Genomic DNA, 21,884 nt, shown 5'->3' with positions numbered 1-21,884 from the left:
ATTCAAATCTAAAATTGGAAGGGAAAAGAAAGAGATCTAAAGTACTTACTAGAGAAGGAAAAACTCTGCAACCAGTTGATGGATCTAGAAAGGCTGTGAGGTTGACCATGTCTTTCGGATTCAAACGAATACCAATCTCCTCCTCGACCTGCCATATTCATCTGATCAATGTACACATTGTGCTTAAAGTTCCAATTTATTCCTCAAGGAAAAATGTAAAGACTCTAAGAAATACTGAAATAGGAGAATGCAAATATGTGACACATCAATATCGCTACTCATAATCCCATATCCAACCGTTATATATAAAGAAGCAATTTTTTGGATGGCACATTTTCAATTTGGGACACATTTACCCCTCAATTGAACTCTCTCTTGCTGTGGGCTTGAGGGTATTCCTGACTTTTCCTTCCCAGTAAAATACATGGATCTTATTGCCCCACATCCCCCTCCCCTCCTTTCCCTTTTTCCCCATTTCCCATTCTCCGTCTGGTTGAGGCAGAACAAGTGGGGAGAGAGAGAGAGAGAGAGAGAGAGAGAGGATTTATGGGGTGATTTTCTGGATTCTTTACGTTTGGTTGTGTTTCTGCTTCCCGTCCAGAGGTAACTGTTCATACTAGGGTTTTCCCTTTCTATTTTCTCTTTCCGTTTTCTTTTCGCCTGCTCTGTGGCTTCTGCGGTGTACTTGTTTGGGGAGGATGTCTTTTGTCGTTGGTTTTGTAGAGACCCATATTTAATTTAATTAATTTTAATGATTATAATTGAGGAAAATAGTAAATGTGGTGTGTTTATGTGATTTGGGGTTAAAGTGATAGAATCAATTGTGAAAAGATTGTAAAGTGTGATATATTTTTGGGTGAGTATATATAGGAGGGTGAGAGAGTAGAGAATTATTTTCTCCTCTTTCTCTCACTGGCGTTTGTCTCTCTCCCTCTTGCCTTCACCCAAAATTCCTCTCATTCACTCAAAACCCATACCAATCAACCTCCATTTCACCTTCTACTCAAGGTTTTGAGCTTGCTCTTCATTAGTCGGGGCTCGGTGTGGTGTATTCCAGTTGAAATCGAAGTTTTCAGAAAGCTAGGGCTTGAAATTCTTGGGTTTCGTTCTTCAGCCTTGAGGTAGGGATTCTACCTCTCAATATATGTAATAGAAGTGTTTTCTAGCCTTAAATCGTGTCCTTGGTTGTTGTTGTTGTTGTTGAAATCGTCGAATTTTGCAGAAAATCTTCTCGAACACCCATTTGTATCGATACTGCTCTGCTCAGTATCGATACAAGAATCTCTGGAATAAATTTAGTTACTGTTGTATCGATACTGATTTAATTAGTATCGATACAATAATCTCTGGAATGTTTTTAGGCATTGTTGTATCGATACTGATTTAATTAGTATCGATACAATAATCTCTGGAACGTTTTTAGGCATTGTTGTATCGATACTGATTTGGCCAGTAACTATACAACAGTGTTTAAGGCCAGTTTTGCTGTCTTGTCTCAAACTTCGTTGTTTTGACCCCCGATTACTTCTAACTTGTTCTAAACATCACCAAATCATCCCATAACATGATAAATCATATTGATTGAGTTCGTGGAGTATCTGTGCATCCCTCGCGTCTTGTTTGGTATAATTGGACGTTGGTTTCCATATGGACTTTGATTGAATTGAAATGAAAAATTATATGAGTACGAGATTCTTGGACACTTTTCGACACAACGAGAACATTCGGGGCCCATTGACGGGTGGGTGCCTGGCAGGGGATATCGGGGTCCCATAATTAGCCCGGCAAAAGCTAATGCTCATATTGAACACTCAAGGCCCAACCTTCTAGGTGGGCGCTTGGTAGGGGGTATCGGGGTCCCATAATTAGCTCGGCAGAAGCTTCGGCTCAAGACACATACGATGAGATGGTGTTGAACACATAAAAGGTGAGAATGGTTCTGGTGTTAGTTAAACGGTGATTGTTAAGTTGTTGTTTCGAGGTTATTAAGCCAAGAGTATTGATTACCAAATTGTCCTTGTTTGCGTTCTCATCCTATGATCATCCTTGCATTTCTTTTGCATATAATGTTAGATTAGAATTTCCTGCTGAGCTAGTGTAGCTCAAGCCCTTTATCAATTTCAGGTACTAACACAGGGCAATAACGTGCATGGTTGAAATGCTTGGAGGTGGAATTATTTTTGAAAGTTAACGATTGAGGAGTTAGTCATCTTTGTAAATCTCTTTTGGAAGATGTATTTGTAACTCTAATAGTAAATCTTTTGACTACGGAATATTGTAAATCCTTAACTCTTGAATATTCTGTACTTGTGATACTTTGGGCCTCAGAGCCAAAGATGTAATATTTTGGGAACTACTAAATGATGGAAGTGTGATTATGGAAATGAGAATGCTATATTATTTTGGTTATCGTACGGATTATGTCGAGGTTTTATTTATGAAAAACCATTTATATTTATGTTGAAAATCGAGGGCGTGACAGTTTTTGGCATTGCACTTAGGTACCTAGGTTTTCGGGGATCGTTTGGTCGTGCGTCTTCCCTGGATTCACTTTCTTTGGGGTGGTTATGTTCCATACCTTAGGGTTTACTGGGTTGGGTTTAGCTGGGATTTGTGCTTATGGTCCTTGATCTGTCGTCGTGATCTTTGTTGTGTCGTCTTGCTATTTGTGTAGTCGTTGCTGAGTTGGATCTGTGGTGTTGCCCTTTTTTTGTTGTGCTTTGCTTGTTTGTTGTTCTGTATATGTTATTTTATGTTTGGTATGGAATGTGCATGCATGTGTAATAGTGAAGAGGATGAATCCTCTCCAAAATTTCCTGGGGCCAGGATTGTTTAGGTTACTTCTTCCCCATCCCTGTGCTATATTTCCTTGTTTTGGTTCACGGGTCATGGGTATTTTCCAAGGTTCTGCATTTTGGGATTCATTACTGAATTCGTGCTCTTTTGTGGATGCATGAAAGCATGGAGTTGTTGGTTTGCCTTTTATTCCTCTGTGCCTCTGTATTTGTCCTTGTCGTGTGCTCACTGAGTTTTTATTTGGGAAATTTTTCGCTATTTCAGTGTTTAGGGTTTTTCGATTTGCTGTGGTTCTTTGGTTTCTTAGATGCATCTATTTATATTATTTGTCATTGTCTTTAATATGTGCTCTTATGGTGATTTCACTCATGTTTGGTGCATTCTTCGATTGGAATTTTGCGATTTTCGTGTTTTGGTGTAGATGCGGGTTTGAAAAAGTGTGTATAGTTTTGTGATCTTTTATAGTTGTTTATTTGTCATTGATTTAGTTAAATAGTGTTCTCCCCTGCCATTTTTTGTGTGTGGTTTTTTTGTGTGTGGCTTAAACCCTTGGTATTGATTCACTAAATTTATATTTTGATTGTTGTTTCATGCCAATGGTAGTTCAAGTCCCTTTTGCGCATTGGATCCGTGTGGAACATCAAAGCCATCTGGCCCCGAATGGAGTTTTTTATTGTGGAAACCATTGGTAGAACGTGAACAATTGCTGTTGTGTCAACTGATAGAGCCACTGGATGCCTTTACTACAAACCAGTTTTTTACTACATGGTGCTATAAGTATCCAATTTTTAAAATGCATGCAGTCCCAAAATCTAAAATTGTGATTTCTGCATATGTAACAAAATTAGGCCATTGGGGAACTTAAACTAAAAGCAATAGATTTTTACTCGAGGGAGCACCAAAAATCTGTCAAGTTAGTTGTATTATGTTGTAAAACTAATGATGTTACAAGTGGGCATCAACACACAATAAGCATGCTAAAGATAAACGCAAATGAGCACTTTGTTTTAATTGAACAATGGAGTAATTTTATATTACTCTTTGCCATTTCCTACCGTTTACTAATAAGAAGCAATTTTTCAGATGCCATTTTTCAATTTGGCACACATTTGCCCCTCAATTGAACCACCACTGGTTCTGAGTATGAGGGTAATTTCGTCTTCCCACCCTAGGCAAAAAACGTGAACGATATTAGGCCACGTCTCCCCCTCTCCTTTCCTTCGTCTGGTTCAGAGGAAAACAGAGAGAGAGAGAAAGAGAGAGAGAGAGAGAGAGAGAGAGAGAGAGAAGAGTTTTGGGGTGAGTTTTGCGGATCCTTTTCATTCCTTTGTGCTACCGCTTGCTATCAAGAGGTAACCATTGTGACTGTTGTTCTTTTCTTTTCTTTTTACTTTTTCTTTGAGCCTTGTCATCATGTTGAAGACGTAGGACAAAACACTTCTCCACTGTGCTTGAGGGTTTTTTGTTTATAGTTTTGAAGGTTTTCCCTCTTCCAGTTCGTGTTCCATGTTACCATTTATGTTATTGCTATGGACTATCTAGGTTTGTAGTATGTGGAGTTTGATGATCTCTTAGTTTTGGACTTTGGTCGTCGCAAAGGGCAGCAGAGACGTGACAATACACGTGGGATGCTCTAACGGATCCAGGTGCTCCGTGCAGATCAAGCAGAAATCGAGCGTGGGATCATTCAAGCCTATTCTTGCTAAGAATTACTTTCTTCTTGCAGAGCAACAGAGGTTGATTTACAAAGGCAGGATTTTGAAGGATGACCAAACCCTTAATAGCTACAGACTACGGTACGGCTTGATTTAATTTGTTCTTATGGTGTAATCAGATTTCTCTATGTAGATGTAGGTAGTTTTGTTTATTGGTTGAGATTGGGCCCCAAGGATTAGTTGAGGTGCCCGGACGCCTGAGTTATAAATAAAATAAATAAAATTCCTACCGATGAAAATTTGGGTTACATAATTTTGAGACATTGATTTTTGGCTCAATTTTAGTTCTAATATCTCAATTCTTATTTCTTACAAAATTTTCTTTATCTATGGATTTCTACATTGGGGGTTAGGTACCAAATATATTGACAAAGTTTGGGATTAAATGTTGATTTGAAAGCTCAATTTGTGGGTTTCCTAGTTTTGGTTTTGTATTGAAGAAAATTTTGTTTACATGATTTAAAGACATCGATTTGGTGCTCAATTAGAAATTTGAAGTTCTCAATGATTTTCTATATATTTTTAGGGGATGGGGGATTATGTATAAATTATATTTACTATATCAGGGGATATCAATTTTGCGGGTTAAATAGAATATGAATTGGAAGCAATCAGCGCAACAGCAGTATTCTTCTCAGGGTGTAGTATAGTGCCCTTTTTTTTGTGCATCAATATACCTTGTTTTCATTACTTCCTTTTGCGTTCTGTTTAGGAGTTGATATCTACTGGTGTTTGCCTTTGGTCTCTTCCTAGCAAAAAAAATACCAATTATTATTCCAAATTTCTCTTCCATGTTCTGTGATCATGGTATTATTTGGTTCTGCTGTTTTATGTCATTTGGTTTTCCCAGTCAAGAAAATAGCAATTTACGGTTTGCAAGCATCATTCCGCACATAATTTTTGAGGATTTGATTTAGGTGCAAGGCATCATTTTGCATTTCATCTTGTATATAATGGTTTGAGCTTCCTTTGATATGTATGGATACCTTTTGAGTATTGACATAATAAGAATTTGAGAGAGTTTTTAAAAATGTATCTTTATTGTTTAACTAGTGAGTAGGTAATCTTTTTGCTCGTTACTAGTATTATCATTCCAATGCTCTGTCGATTTCATAATTACAAAGTAAAAACTGGAAACTGATTTTTACCTTATTTGATAGCTCTGGTATTTACTGGTGGATATGTAGCGGATGGTGCTATGCCCCAAAATGCCCAATCTAATGTTGATTTATCGAATACAATAGTAAGTAGGATGGGCTTTACTTGCTCATGTAATTGTAGAAATTATAGTTTCTTATTTAACCTGTGTTCTGTTGCAGTTATTTGTGGGAGGGCTCGACTCTGATGTCACTGATGAAGTGCTCAGACAAACCTTTTCTCAGTATGGCAAAGTTATCTCTGAAAATACCTGCTCGGAAAGGATATAATTTTGTTCAATTTGCCAACAGGTGCAACTATTCGCCATTGTTATATTTCGAATGAATGTCTTGATAGGATATTCCGAAGTACAAAAAAAAAAAAATGTCTTGATAGGATATAAGTAATGAAATTATTGATTTCTAATCTCTGCTATGAACAAGAAGTTTTTCTATTTGTTTCAATCAGTGCAGAGAAGTTAATGTCTTGTTTGGATGCCAATTTGAAAAAAAATTCTAACTCAAAAAACACTCATTACCTCTACTTTCTATCATTAATCTCATTTCTCTCTCCACTCTCTAATCATTATTCTCATTTCTCTTTATCTCCCACTACTCATTACCCTTATCTCTGATCATTATCCTATTTTCTCTCTCCACTCATTACCTAAAAATTAAACTCAAAATTTTTCAAAATCTCATCCAAACAAAGCATAAATCTCTTTTGAAAGTCGTACCCATTTTCTCAAGACATTCCCCATAAATGAAGCACTGAATGTTGTAATTGCTATTCCTGAAATGGCGGCTACTTGCGTTTGAAATTTCACTGTTTAACTACTATATGTCCGCCCTTTTGTGGTTTTATAATTGCACAAATATCGTAGAGGATGCAATACAGAGGCTTACCGAGGTTGTAATCAACAGTCAGATGGTTCACCTTTCTTGGGGTTGGAGTCCAGGGAACAGGCAGATACATTTTTTCAACGTAGTGCATAGTTCTAACTTATTGGTAACTTCTCCTGCTTTTATACTAATCTTGCATCAAATTTGTCAATGTGTATTTGCAACACACTATTTGCAGGTATAAGCAAAGTGATATTGTAGGGAGGTATTCCCGAACAGGTGCAAAATGAGCCCGAGCACGGTCAACAAAGGGTCAACGCACTGTGGACCACTGATATGAGAAGTCAATGGTCCAGAGAGGTTGTACGATTCTCGGTACAATAACATGAGACGTTATTGGACCAGATACAAGGAAAGTGACATGTGATGCCACTGTTCAGATACATTGTTCGGCAAGAGAAAAGCCGAACAGAAGGAGAGCTCCTTAGAAAGGATATGGTCCAAATTGTTTCCTTAGGACCAGTTACATGTGAAGTAACTGGTCCAGACCATTTGTTCGGCTATGAGACGGCCGAACAAGGAAAGAAGGTCCTGTCAGATGATGAAATAGAGGGAACATTCCGGAAGAGTCCAGAAACAGTGGTATTCCGTTAAGGAATAAGATCCCGAGAATATAGGGTCTGAGAAAGATACCCAATGAGAATGGGATGTTCGGTCAGTAATGGAAAAGAATCCTGAAAGGACTCTTTTCCATAAATTGATAAAGGAAACGAGAATCCTTGATATCCTGGGTTTCCTATACGAGTTGGGAATCCTATGGCAATAGGGATGCTTGGGCACCAAGCATCCGAATGTCTATATAAACAGAGCAAGCCTAGAGGTAAAAGGTACGCAATACACTGCAATCTTATTGCTTACCTACTGATAATTAGGGTTGGATCATTAGTACGAAATACTAACAAAGGCATCGGAGGGCCTTTGCCACGAGAGGCAAAGGTGCGCTCACTCCTTGTCTGTTTTGCAGGATAAGGGTTTCTCTGACGAATTAGGGTTACGTTCAAGAGGCACGTGGAGCCGCTGCATTCCAGTGCTGTTCAAAGCACTACTTGAATTTATCCACCTACAGATATGCATTAGATTCCATTTTATTATATATATATATATATATTCCTAAATAAATAGCAACACACAAATTGCAATGTAGACTTGAACCACTTTTTAAACATTTTAATCTGAAGAGCATTTTTAATAGAATGGGAAATCAAACTTGCTTGATACTCTTTCTTTAACTACAGTATTCATCTTAATGCTATTATGTTTCATAAGTTTCTGCTATGTTTGATGACTTTGTTGCATCTGTTTGCTTAATTTGACTTCCTTGACTACATTGTCATTATGATTTTGCCAAATGTACAGGTAGGGGTTGTCGCTTTTGATGCTGTAAAGGACAATGAAAGGGTAGACAATTAGCTTTGGTTTGGTCAACTCCTTAGCATTCCCATGATTCTATACTATTGAGTTTAGTGTTGGTATTGAGTATCTTTATTACAAATGTATATGTATTACAGGACACTCAAGTCAGGAAAAATGGCAGTGATGAAAAGACTTGATGAGGTATGATATTTTAGATTTTAGTTTGCATTTACTTCATTTCTACTCGCTTTGTTAGATGCTAGAGCCCAATGATGTCTTACTCCTCTTTTTTTCCTTATTATCTTTTTAATTGTTCATGTTTGTGTGCCCGGTGGTGTTTTGCACACAAATGGAAACGCAAATTATTTTATTTCATTGTTGGGCTTCTCCTATGAGAGTTGAATGTATATGATCCTGTAAAACAATGCGGAAGTCTTTGAACTCAATTCACCAATTCCAACAGTTGTATGGTGAAATCTTCTCCTAGAATTTGGTTTTATTCCTGTTCAATTGAAGGAAAGGGAACTTGACCACAAATTTTGTTGCTTTGGGTTAATTTTTGTTACCCTTGCGGTAAGAATTTGATACGCTTTCGTCTCTTAACTACATGGGCAATTAGTTTTGGGTTAAACGTTTTCACAAAAGAACAACTTTTTGTTTAGTTTGTGCAAATCAAATTCAGCCTTCAAAAGTAAAATTTTCTTTTTACTTCTTTTGTGTCCCACTGTCTACGTTGTAGCATATGCTTGATTATAGCATCGTTTGGTTGCAATTGCTTCGCCCTTTAGCTTATTTTAAGGTTTTGTATGTCATGTCTAGATGCTCAAAGTTAATAGTTTATAGACTGTGTTAAAGTTCTGTACTTCAACAGTAATTTGTTGGTTATGTGCCTCTCTATGGACATGTTTTAGAGACAAGTGTAACTCATTCTTTTTTTTATGGTGGAATTCTTTGACAATGGCAACTTATATTCAAGGTCAATAGCAGTACTTGTGTTGAGTGAATGTTATTTTATATGGACAATGCAAGCAATACCATTCAGATTGGCCAATGCCACTCCCCCCCCCCCCGGTGAAGGAGTGGGATGAGGTGTGGGGAATGGAGTTCATTTTGATATGTGGAGATTGATTGGGAAAAAATTAAAACAATTCTGATTGCCCTCTGTGTCTCAATCTCTCTTTCTTAGGCAACTCTCTTTTTTGAGTGCTTCTTTTGCCATATCTTTCACGCAGTATGTCATCTTTGGTTTGACGGGTGCAACAAGTAGATAGTAATAACTGACCTCTTGCATCAAAATTGGGATAATCTCGACCCTATATTCTCCTAGAAAGGCCACTAACAATTGAAATAGTGTTGATTCTTTCTTTTTTTTACTACAATTGCAAACATTAATTTGGCAGCCGCAATGTCGTTTTAGATGTGATTTGGAGTTTCCTAGCTTAGCCAGAATTTAAGATTTTAAGTTTTTCTTTGTTATAGTTTTTGTTTGGAGCCTTTTAGGTATAGAGATTATTGACTTATGTAATGGTTTATACGGGAGGATGGTTTTTGGTTCTTGGTGCGATTCATTTTTAATTGTGTAATATATTCATATTAAGTCATCTTTTTCTTTTTCTTTTTGATTGTTGGTTTCAATTACTTTGATGCTTATAGGCGTTCATGCTTGTTGGGTTACTTGGATTTCAGTTTACTTTGCTACTCCGTTAATTATTCAGATATATTGGTCTTGAACTTGTTCCTTGATTTTTGGGAACTTTTTCTGATATTCCAAGTTAATATTGAATGTTTATGGTGGTTAGTGTTTCTTTTTAAATCTCTTTATTATTGGTCAATTGGAAGTTGTAAGTAACAGAGAGAGAAAGATTTTTGTTTCCTCCCTTGTGAATCTTGAAGACTCACTGATTAATGTTGGCTCTGCTTATAGTCTGAAATATTTGAGAGCCCCAGAAGCTGAGTTCGAAAAGCCTTAATTTAATTTAGTTCACCACATACCATCCAACCTTAAGTTTCAACTTATTAGGACTTGAACGAAACATAAGACCGTTAGATGTTTCTATGCTTCTTTAGGTTGAGCTTCTTTTTCAAGAGATCATTCCACCAAGCTGTCGCAAGAAATGGTAGGAAATGTTTTTTCATTTACACAAGCTAAAGTGGGAAGATAAACTATTTATAATGGGCTCTTTAGTTAAGTTTACAAACTTCTGCAACTTCAATCCATATGGGTTCAACCCATGAGTGCTAAAAGCGCAAGAGTTGCCCTTAATTGTCAGTCCATTCACTTGCTCAAACAATATGTTGAGAAGTTCAAGCCATGAGTGCGAAAAGTGCAAGAGTTGCCCTTAATTGTCAGTCCATTCACTTGCGCAAACAATATGTTGAGAAGTTGCTAACATTAGACAATGTGCGTTAGGGACAATTGCTACTATTTGTTGTGCATATAACACTAGCTTTTACTTTTTTATATGTTTTATTCGTTTCTAATACTACTATGTGACCTAAATTATGTGTCGGTTTCATCTCTAAATAGGCACGCTATTGTGGCAAGAGAAAATGTTGGTGTCCCAAAAGCCCATTGCCTAAAGAAGCATTTTCTTATCAGTATTCCCAGAATGCCTTGTTGAGGCAAAAGTGTTATTATATGATGCATCCTCTGAAGAAGAAATTCTTTCTTGCCACTCTGATTTTGTGTTTGACTGCATTGAAAACATAGACATGAAGATAGGACACAGTATGCTTGCGTACATGCGTGTGATAGACACATGTATGGTTGTTTGCGAATTGCCATGTTTAATTATTTGAGCAAGAGTGCATAATAGCATTCATGGCCATAGGGTTTGGAAAATTATTACACTTGCAGAGGTCTTTCATTATACCTTGAATGATGTAGGTGGACAAATTCAAGTAGTGCTCTAAACAGCACTGGATTGTAACGGCTTCTCGTGCCTTTTGACCGGAACCCTAATTCGTCAACGAAACCTTTAATCTGCAAAACAGACAAAGAGTGAGCACACCTTTGCCTCTCGTGGCAAAGGCCCTCCGATGCCTTTGTTAGTATCTCATACTCAAGAAGCCCAAATTATCAGTAGGAAAATAACAAATAATGCAATGTATTGCGTACCTTTTACCTCTAGGTTTACCTCATATTTATAGATTTATGGATGCTTGCTGCCCAAGTATCCATATTGCCCTAGGTTTCCTACCTCGTATAGGAAAACTAGGATCTCTTGGATTCTCGTTCCCTTGTCAGTTTATTTCCTTAATCCTTGTAGGACTCTTTTCCATAACCAGCCGAACATCCAATTCCCGTTGGATATCTTTTACAGATCCTACATTCTCGGGATCTTACTCTTTAATGGAAAACCACTGTTTCTGGACTCTTCCAGAGTGTTCCCTCTGATAGGACTTCTCTCTTTGTTCGGCCATCTCATGGTCGAACAGATGGCCTGGACCAGTTACTTCACATGTAACTGGTCCTTTATCAATGATTTGGACCATTTCCTTTCTAAGGAGCTCTCCTCCTGTTTGGCTCTCTCTTTGCCGAACAAGTTACCTGAATAGTGGCATCACATGTCACTTTCCTTGTACTTGGTCCAATAACGTCTCGTGTTTTACTGAACCAAGATTCGTACAACCTCTCTGGACCCACGACTTCTCATGTCACTGGTCCATAGCGCGTTGACTTTTTCTTTCACCGTGCTCGGGCTCTTCTTGGGCCTGTTCGGGAATACCTCCCTACAATTGCTCCCCAGCCTTACTCATTATGTTTTACTCAGATGACGAGTAAAGCTCTTTTACCGAGCAAATTGATTCTGCTCCTGCACCTTATTTCATATTTTGGTGCAATCATTCATCATTTTGCCAAGGCGAAAACATCTTTTCGCTTGGCCGGGACAGGTTTTAGTCCTAATCTTTACACGTGTCGATCGTTGTATTGCTTACATTAAATGCGGACAGACGTGTTTTGGGGAACGGAACACTCAAACGGCGTCTGGGGTGATGTTTCACATACGCCACCTTACTTTTAGGGTATTATTGGGTTTTCGTCCCATTTTCAAAAGAAAAGCTTTTTCATGCTTCTGATTATTTGTGCTTTGCTATGTTTCAGCATCAAACATCAATCGAGGATATAATATCATAACCCCTCAAGTTCACGTAGCAGATATCAGACGAGCACTTGCTTTCAACGGTGAAGGGACATACCTTGCAGGCCGAGCAAGAGCAGCTCAGGTACTACTCAGCTACAAAGCTTCGTACGGTGGTTTTATTGATCGGCGAACTCGTGCAGCCGACAACCCCATTATAGCTGGTCCTTCAAGACCAGTCCCCGAGCAAGAAGAGAGGCGTTCTCGAACACCTCCAATTTCTAACGAACCAATCACTCTCGCTGAGGAGGCTTTCAGTTCCCCATCTAGTTCTTCTTCTAGCGGTTTCACCCCCTCTCCTCCAGAAATGAACCGGCCAATTGACCTAGGAAGCCTTCTTACTATTCCTGGTCGGGGAAGGAATGCTGCTCGGGGACAAGGTGGTCCTCAAGGTCATGGGCGCCGTGCCCAGGTTCAATCCGATGCACCTCCAGGATTCTCCCCAGAGGAAATTGAAGCCCTCCACCGAGAAAAACGTCAACGGGTGGAAGAACCTCAAGATAGACCCCCACAAGCCACCTCATCTCCGGCTCCTACATGGGCTCCTTCCTTCTCTCACGGGAATCGAGCTATCACTGCTCGGGACAGTGTTGAGTCTAAAGGCACTGCTCTTGCCCTGTCTTAAGCCTTTCTACTGCCTGGAGACATGCAAAAAGAAGTGGCGAGCTCTCCTGACAACCTTCTGAGCTCGTTCATGTCCCATAATGCCAAGGTAAAATTTCCTTTTGTAAACCATATCTTTGGTATCTATGTTTATCTGTTTGAATGTTCCAGATAATGCAAAAGATGGTGGCTATGGCTCAGAAGCTCAGCCAGTCCGAGCCCCAACGTGCCAAGCTTGTTAGTGAGAACACCAAATTGCAACGTACGATTATCAGGCTCGAGAAAGAGAGGAACCAAGCCCTGGGGGTAGCAGATGGTTTAAAGGGACAACTGAAGGGGGCTGAGGACAGTCTGAATCAAACTTTGAAAGAACTTGAGGCAAGCCAGAATGAAGCCAAAGCTGCATTTGAAAAGGGATACAACGAAGGGATCAAAGTAGCTACGGAAAGCTACACGAAACAGATGCCTGGGATACAAGATCAAGTTTGGGTGGCCTCCTGGACAGCTTGCCTTGCAAAAGCTGAGATACCTGAGTCATCTCCCCTCTGGACCAACATTGAACTACCAAGCTTAGCTGCTAGTCAAGAGGAAGACATCACAGAGGAAGGAGATGAAGAGCAAGAAGTGCACACGTCTGAGCCACCTGTTGCTGATGTTGAACTTGGTAATGATATGACCAACCCTGGCCAAAAGGAAGTCAGTGGTGGTCAACCTGGAGATAAAAATTCCACGGAAGATTCGACTGCACTAGCTACTCCTACAACTGCTCCTACAACTGTTCAAGATCGCACGGAAGATGGATGAGTTCAATCTTCTTTTGACATTCTGTTTGGCATCTGTTTTTAATTGTTCCCTTCATGGTACAAGTTCCAAATGTTGGGTTTTAACATGGGTGTTGTGGTCTTGGAATACTGTCTTGATGCTTTAAGTATTTCGTACTTATTTAAGTTTCTTGTACGTTATGCATGTATTCGTATGCTTCCCTAAGCTATTTCGTAGTCTAAGTATCTCGTACTTATGCATTTATTCGTAGTCTAAGTTTCTCGTACTTGAATAGTTTGTGGCTAACATATACTCATTATGTTTTAAGCCAAGCCAAGTGTTTCGTACTTTAAATTCCATACAAGTGTTTTCATACTTGTATTCGTTAAGTTTCACGTACTTAAATCATCACACAAGTGTTTCGTACTTGCGTTTAAGTTTCTCGTACTTAAACAAGGCATACAATAGTTTAAGTTTCTCGTATTTAAACAAGGCATACAAGTGTTCAAAGGTTTTAAAAAGCACTTAGTTTAAGTTTCTCGTACTTAAACAAGGCATACAAGTGTTCAAAGGTTTTGAAAAGCTCACAAGTGCTTCGTACTTGCGTTTAATTTCCACATACTTAAATGTGTAAGTCCCCTGCTCCCCAATACGAATGAGGGAAACTAATCTCATGGTTCGTATTTATAACATTTATACCGAAAAAAGTGATTTTATTCATAATCTGTAAAACTCAAGAGAGCATTATTCGTACCCCTTGCAACTAAAATAACGAAACTAGAACACAAGAGAGTTTTATTCATAACTCTCACACAATCACGATGTGCATAAAGAAAAACATATTCATATAAAAAACTTTCTCAGATTATGGACATTCCAAGGTCTTGGCACAGGGTTCCCGTCCAAGTCTGCCAATCGATAAGCCCCAATGCCCACAATTTCAGTAACTCGATATGGGCCTTCCCAATTTGCTCCCAACTTTCCCTCATTGGTGACCTTAGTGTTGCCGAGCACCTTTCGAAGCCCAAAGTCTCCAACACCAAACTCTCGTGGGTGTACATTCTTGTTGTAACTTTTGATGAGCTGCTCTTGGTATGAGGCCAAGTGCACCAGGGCCCGTTCTCGTCGTTCCTCGGCAAGGTCTAATTCAATCTCCAAGGCTCTATCATTTCCTCCACTTTCAACCAATGTGGTCCTGTTGGTCGGCAGACCTATTTCCAATGGAATAACAGCCTTTGTTCCATATGCTAATGAATAGTGGGTCTCTCCCGTAGACCTCCTAGGCGTTGTTCGGTATGCCCATAGAACCAATGGTAATTCATCAGGCCATTTCCCCTTTGCTTTATCCAACCTCTTCTTAATTCCATCTAGAATTGTTTTGTTGGAAGCTTCTGCCTGTCCATTACTTTGGGGGTAGGCTGGAGTTGAGTAATAATTCCTTATTCCATATTGAGCACAAAATGCTTTCAATTTCTTCCGAAATTGTGATCCATTGTCTGTAATCAATGAGTATGGAACCCCAAAACGAGTAATGATGCTTTTCCACACGAACCTTTCTATCATAGGTTCAGTGATTTTGGCCAATGGTTCTGCCTCAATCCACTTAGTGAAATAGTCAGTTGCAACTAATAGGAATTTTCGATTCGCAGTTGCCTTGTGTAGTGGACCCACGATGTCCATGCCCCATTGGGCAAATGGCCAAGGACTCGTTAGTGGTACCAAATCTTCTGCTGGCATTTCGTATCATTGGTGAAAACTTCTGACACTTTTCACAAATCTTTACGTATACCTTAGCATCTTCTTGCATGTACAGCCACCAATAACCTTGGGTGATTGCTCGATGGGCTATAGACCTGCCCCCAGCATGGCTTCCACATGTTCCTTCGTGAATCTCGTGGAGGAACTTTTGCACCATTTCAGGATGCACACAAAGTAAGTAGGGTCCTGTAAAAGACTTCCTATACAATTTTCCCTCTGGGGATAACCAAAACCGAGCAGATTTGGTCCTTATTTTATGAGCCTCCTTTTTGTCTGAAGGGAGTGTTTCATCTCATAAAAACTCCACAATCGGATCCATCCAACTTGGTCCCTGGTTCACGTCCAAGACCATCTCTATGCTTCTCCCAATGCTTGGCTCAGTCAGATACTCCACGGCTATCTTTCTTTTAAACTCTGTTGGCACAGCTGCAGCTAACCATGCTAATGAATCTGTGTGAGCATTCTTTCCAGAACTTATTTGCTCAATATACACCCTTTCGAAGGTATCAAGCAGATCTCTGGTTGCCTGTACATAGGCCGCCATCTTCTCGCTCCGGGCTTCATATTGCCCGGACAGTTGATGGACTAGGAGTTGTGAATCAGAATACACCCTAACACGTTCTGCTTTTAGGGTTTTTGCACTTCTCAAACCAGCTAAGAGTGCCTCGTACTCTGCCATGTTATTTGATGCATTGAACCCTAGCCGAACAGATAGTTCCAACATTGATCCTTCAGGGGGTAAAAGCACAACTCCAATTCCTGAACCGGTGTTGCAAGCTGACCCATCAACGAATAGCTTCCATTCCAGGGGATCTTGTTCGGCTGATACCTGTTTCTTCGTTACAGGTGGCGTTGCTTCATGCTCCTTTCTCGTAGGAGGCAAAGGTGCTACTGTGGGCGAGAATTCTGCCACAAAATCAGCCAACACTTGACCTTTGATTGCTGTGCGGAGCTGATATTCAATGTCATATTGGCTCAACTCAATGGACCAAGTTGAGATCCTTCCCGAGAAGTCTGCTTTTCGTAGCAGTGATTTTAATGGGAACTCAGTGTAAACCACAACTGTATGGCTCTGAAAATAATGTGGCAATTTTCTGGTTGTCGTCCTTAATGCCAGGATTAATTTCTCGAGGGGCAAATACCTTGTTTCAGCATCCAATAACGTTTTGCTCACATAATAAACAGGAATTTGCTCGGATCCCTTATTTCTTAAGAGGACTGCACTCACAGCATGCTCAGAAACGGCCAAGTACAAAACTAGGGACTCACCTGGTTCCGGAGTTGAAAGAAGTGGGGGAGAAGCCAAATATCCCTTTAGATCCTTGAAGGCTTGTTCGCACTCTGCTCCCCATTCGAATCCTTCCCTTTTCTTTAACAGCTGAAAGAAAGGTCTGCACTTGTCACTTGACCGGCTAATAAATCGATTAAGAGCCGCTGCCATCCCAGTCAACCACTGGACTTCTTTCGTTGTCCGAGGACTCTGCAGATTCTGTAAGGCCTTTATCTGGTCGGGGTTCGCCTCTATCCCCCTCAAGGTTACAAGGTGGCCCAAAAACTTTCCAGAACCGACTCCAAATGCACACTTCGAGGCGTTGAGTTTCAACTTGTATTTCCTCAAGATTTCAAAAGCCTCTTTAAAATCTGCAATATGGCCTTGCCCAGCTTTACTTTTCACCACCATGTCATCTATGTAAACCTCCATAGTTTTGCCGAGCAATTTTCTGAACATGATGGTTACCAATCTCTGATATATTGCCCCTGCATTCTTCAATCCAAAGGGCATGACATTGTAACAGTACAGCCCTCGTGGTGTAATAAAAGAAGTCTTTTCTTGATCTGGTCCGAACATGGCAATTTGATGATATCCCCGATATGCGTCGAGGAAGCTCATTCGCTCGTACCCAGCAGTTGCGTCAACCAACTGGTCTATCCTTGGAAGTGGAAAGCTATCCTTTGGGCAGGCTTTGTTCAGGTCTGTGAAGTCTACGCAGACTCGCCACTTTCCATTCTTTTTCTTCACCACAACGGTGTTGGATAACCATTCTGGGTAGTAGACTTCACGTATTGCTTTGGCCTCCAACAAACGATCGACCTCTTCGATAACTGCATCCACATGCTGCACGGCTGCCCTCTGTTTTTTCTGAACGATTGGCTTATGCTGAGGATCAACGTTTAAATGGTGGCAAATTACGTCTGCACTTACCCCAAGCATTTCTTCTGGTGTCCAGGCAAATACGTCGACATAAGTCTTTAAGAAACTTATCAATTCAGTCTCTTCGTCTGCTGGTAGCGATTCCCCAATCAAAAAATACCTATCTGGATCAGTCTCGTTGATCTGTATTTTTTTCAAACCCTCAACTACCCTCTCGGTTGGGTCCTTACCGATATCCTTAATGGTCGGCTGATCTGGAATTTCCACCGTGTTGACATGGTGGGCGTTATGGATTCTTTTTATGATGGATACCAAACATTGTTGAGCTACCTTTTGGTTACCCTTGATCTGTTCAATCTCATTAGACCCTGGGAACTTTACCATTTGATGGAAAGTAGAAGAGACTGCCCTCATCTTATGTAACCATGTTCTCCCTATAATCATGTTATAGGAGGATGGTACATCCACCACCAGGAAGTCGGTTCGTAGCACCACTGAACCAGCCCGAACAGGCAAAGTTACCTTTCCCAACGGCCAAACTACTCCTGCTCCAAATCCGACCAAAAGGGTTACTGATTGTACCAAGTCTTCTTGAGTTAATCCCAGTTTCTTGAATGCATCGTAGTATAGCACTTCGGTGCAACTCCCAGAGTCCACCAGGATTCTCTCCATGTCATATTCCCCAACTCGTAGGGTTATGACTAAAGCGTCATTATGAGGTATCTGGACTCCTCCCAGATCTTCATCTGTAAAAACTATGCCTTCGTTGCATGCTTCCTCGTTACGCCCTCTCTTCTTTCCCAACTGCATCACATGTTGGTCATGTTTTATTTGTCTCTGAAGCAATCTCACCTCATTTCTCGTATAAGGCTTGGCTAATCCATGTATCATACGGATTAATCCCTTCGGATTCTGCTCGTAATCCAACTCCATTGCTTTTTCTTTGTCCTTGAGATCTTCTTGGATAAATTCCTTGAGATAACCTCGTGAGACCAAATCATCAAGATCCCGTTTAAACATCTCACAATCTTCTGTCATATGGCCCCAATCCTTATGGTAGCTGCAGTGCTGATTCGTAGCACGTTTTGCATCTTTATTCCCACCTAGAGTTGGAGGCCATTTGAAATAGGGCTGATTCTTTATTCGATAATGAATTCTGTAAATGGGCTCTTTCCAGACCATATTTATTGAGAAGAATGACTTTGGATCCGAAGCTTGTTTGTCCTTGTACTGCTCTTTCTTTGCCTGCCCATAATCTTTCCTTTCACGATAAGTTTTGGGCTCTGGCTTGTCTGCTTTCTTTATAGGCCCCTTTACTTGCTCGGCGGCCAGCTTGCCATCTTCCCGAAGAATATCATCCTCGTTTCTGGCATGCTGCTCAATTCGCTCCATCAGCTTTGCCAGTGTCTGCACTGGGCTCATGTTTAAGGACTTACGCAACTCCCCCCGAACAGGCAAACCTGTCTTGAATGTGGCTATGGCGTATTCTTCGCTGCAACCTTCAATCTCGTTGAAGGTTTCCCAGTACTTTTTTGCATACGTCCTGATCGGCTCGTCCTCGCCTTGCTTCATAAAGGAAAGGCTCTCAAAAGTTTTTGGAGCTTTCCTACTCGTCAAAAACCATGCAGTAAATTCTTCGGCCAACTGCACTCATGTTCTGATGGAGCGTGAACCCAACCTATGAAACCAAGACAAAGCCACCTTCCCTAAACTTGACGAGAACATCTTGCACATAATTGCATCATCTCCTTCATGCATAAACATTGCCTGCTGATAATGCTGTATATGTGCCACGGGATCAGCATCTGTCTCGTAGAGGATGAACGTTCCGTGTTTCACTCTGGTCGGCAACTTAGCCTCCTGTAACTTTTTTGCAAAAAGGGAGGATGCTATATTCTGAAGTGTTTTCCGTGCTGCTTCTCGTGCAGTCATGGTTTCATCCTCTGGTCCTCTCTTGGGTCTAGTTCTTTCCCAGTCGGAATCAGGTCTTTCGTACCTGTCCCTATGATGTTTTCTACTCCCTTCCTCCTTAGGGGTAGAACTTCGACCTCTGCTTCTCCTCTTTCTAGGAGAAACCCTCCTTCTCTCCGGCGTTTGGGTCTTGCTCCTCTCTTTTCGTGGAGAAGCTTTACGTCGCCTTGGGCTTCTGCTTCTGCTTCTGCTCCTTATTCCTCGTGAAGGAGCTTTTCTGTATTGTACCATAGCATACCCACTACCTCTAGAATTTCTTCGAGACAGTCCGGAATCCTCCGGATGTTCCCTGATTCTCTCTAGTTCTTTGATCTCATGTTCTCGTTTTTTAATCAATCGAGCATACTCCTCGATTTCTTGCCTCTTTTTATCAAGAACGTCTTCGCTACGGTACACACTCCTGGAGTGTGCGATCGATTCATCCCCTCGATGGGATTTAGTCCTTCTCGTGGATTTCGATGCTGTCTCTCCCTCTCTATTTTTGGAGTTGCCGTGGACGGTAAGGGGGCGGCCCTTACTCGTGGTCCTCTTGTGTCCTCCCTCGGGCTTTCTCGGAGCCCCGGGTGGAGATTTATCCCTTCCTCCATCTAACACATCCTTTGGGTCGTGTGGTGTTGCTGGATCTACTTCCACCATGGTCGTATTTCAAAGGGAACTCTTTCGTTTCCCACAGACGGCGCCAATTGTAGGTGGACAAATTCAAGTAGTGCTCTGAACAGCACTGGATTGTAACGGCTTCTCATGCCTTTTGACCGGAACCCTAATTCGTTAACGAAACCTTTAACCTACAAAACAGACAAAGAGTGAGCGCACCTTTGCCTCTCGTGGCAAAGGCCCTCCAATGCCTTTGTTAGTATCTCGTACTCAAGAAGCCCTAATTATCAGTAGGAAAATAATGAATAATGCAATGTATTGCGTACCTTTTACCTTTAGGTTTACCTCATATTTATAGATTTATGGATGCTTGATGCCCAAGTATCCATATTGCCCTAGGTTTCCTACCTCGTATAGGAAAACTAGGATCTCTTGGATTCTCGTTCCCTTATCAGTTTATTTCCTTAATCCTTGTAGGACTCTTTTCCATAACCAGCCGAACATCCCATTCCCGTTGCGTATCTTTTATAGATCCTACATTCTCGGGATCTTACTCTTTAATGGAAAACCACTGTTTCTGGACTCTTCCAGAGTGTTCCCTCTGATAGGACTTCTCTCTTTGTTCGGCCATCTCATGGCCGAATAGATGGCCTGGACCAGTTACTTCACATGTAACTGGTCCTTTATCAATGATTTGGACCATTTCCTTTCTAAGGAGCTCTCCTCCTGTTCGGCTCTCTCTTTGCCGAACAAGTTACCTGAACAGTGGCATCACATGTCACTTTCCTTGTATTTGGTCCAATAACGTCTCGTGTTTTACTGAACCAAGATTCGTACAACCTCTCTGGACCCACGACTTCTCATGTCACTGGTCCATAGCGCGTTGACTTTTTCTTTCACCGTGCTCGGGCTCTTCTTGGGCCTGTTCGGGAATACCTCCCTACAAATGATGCGTTCTGAGAATTCGTAGGTTGGAAATTGTGAATGATTGAGAATTCGTTGGTTGGAACTTGTGAATGATTAGTTTTCAGTCGAAAAGTATTTTTAACTACCTGCATTCCAGTTATTGTCTATCATAAGTTCAAATACCTTGTGAATATGATAGAGGTACTTTACTCTTCAATTTATGATTTCTTGATTCATACTATGTGTAATAGATTGGACTTCTTGCAGCATGTGTGTGTAAGAGTTCCAAAGTTCTATCTGCAACGAGAGCTGGCGCGAGAACTGACCCTACAAAAATCTGTGTGGCTGATTTGAGAGACTCAACAAACGACCCACTATCTCGAGTTGTAATTCTTTTGGTGTGCATGATTTGCTTTCTGATACTTTAGGACCATGTATCTACCATGAACTTTACTACAAACTTTTTGTAAATATAATCCTTATGTTTGCCTGTGCTTGTGAATGTCTCCGCATAATGCTCAACCCCAGCACTTATCACTTACACAATATATGGAACATCGCTCGCAACACCTTCTTCTATGGCTGTTAGTACATTTACCACCTGCACTTTTGTCACGCCCTCGATTTTCAACATAAATAATAAACACTTTTAATAAATAAAGTCCTCGCTGTAATACAAATAATACCCCAAAAGATCTTTTTGTTCACTGTTCTCAAATAAAATTCAAATATTACATTCCAACTCGAAGGCCCTAAATCATCAAAATACCAATATCCTAGGGAAATATTATTACAATTTACAAGTACTATCTTTTCAAAAAAAAAATGCTCTTTCAGATCTTGTGCTATGAAATCCTTCTTGAATACCTTTTTAAAAGTTTGGTCACAAATGCACAACATGTACTCCATGTCAACTTCCTTGAATCGTACCTGAAAATGATAGGGTGAGCTACACTAGCCCAGTAGGGAAATCTATACGCAAGCTATATGAAAATGTGATGAATCATACACCTAGACTAAGTGATGGGACGAGATACCACAAAGAAACGTGAGTTTTCCACCACAAACGAGCATACTACAACCAGGGGATCAT

General features: G+C 40.5%; 1 long non-coding RNA gene across 3 annotated transcripts; it reads left to right on the top strand.

The window, feature by feature from the left end:
• Positions 1 to 4,294: 4,294 nt before the first annotated feature.
• LOC131316719 (uncharacterized) lies at positions 4,295 to 21,283 on the top strand. Of its 3 annotated transcripts, XR_009197248.1 has the most exons (5): positions 5,636 to 5,754; positions 5,831 to 6,656; positions 7,907 to 7,948; positions 8,059 to 8,104; positions 21,059 to 21,283. It is a non-coding gene; the product is annotated as an uncharacterized LOC131316719 (long non-coding RNA). The 3 variants fall into 3 exon arrangements; XR_009197246.1 differs by lacking the exons at positions 5,636 to 5,754; positions 7,907 to 7,948 and adding an exon at positions 4,295 to 4,592; XR_009197247.1 differs by lacking the exon at positions 7,907 to 7,948.
• Positions 21,284 to 21,884: the final 601 nt, after the last annotated feature.

This window comes from Rhododendron vialii, chromosome 2a, assembly GCF_030253575.1.
Source record: "Rhododendron vialii isolate Sample 1 chromosome 2a, ASM3025357v1".
Classification (NCBI taxonomy): domain Eukaryota; kingdom Viridiplantae; phylum Streptophyta; class Magnoliopsida; order Ericales; family Ericaceae; genus Rhododendron; species Rhododendron vialii.
This window is presented reverse-complemented; position numbering and strand designations above follow the sequence as displayed.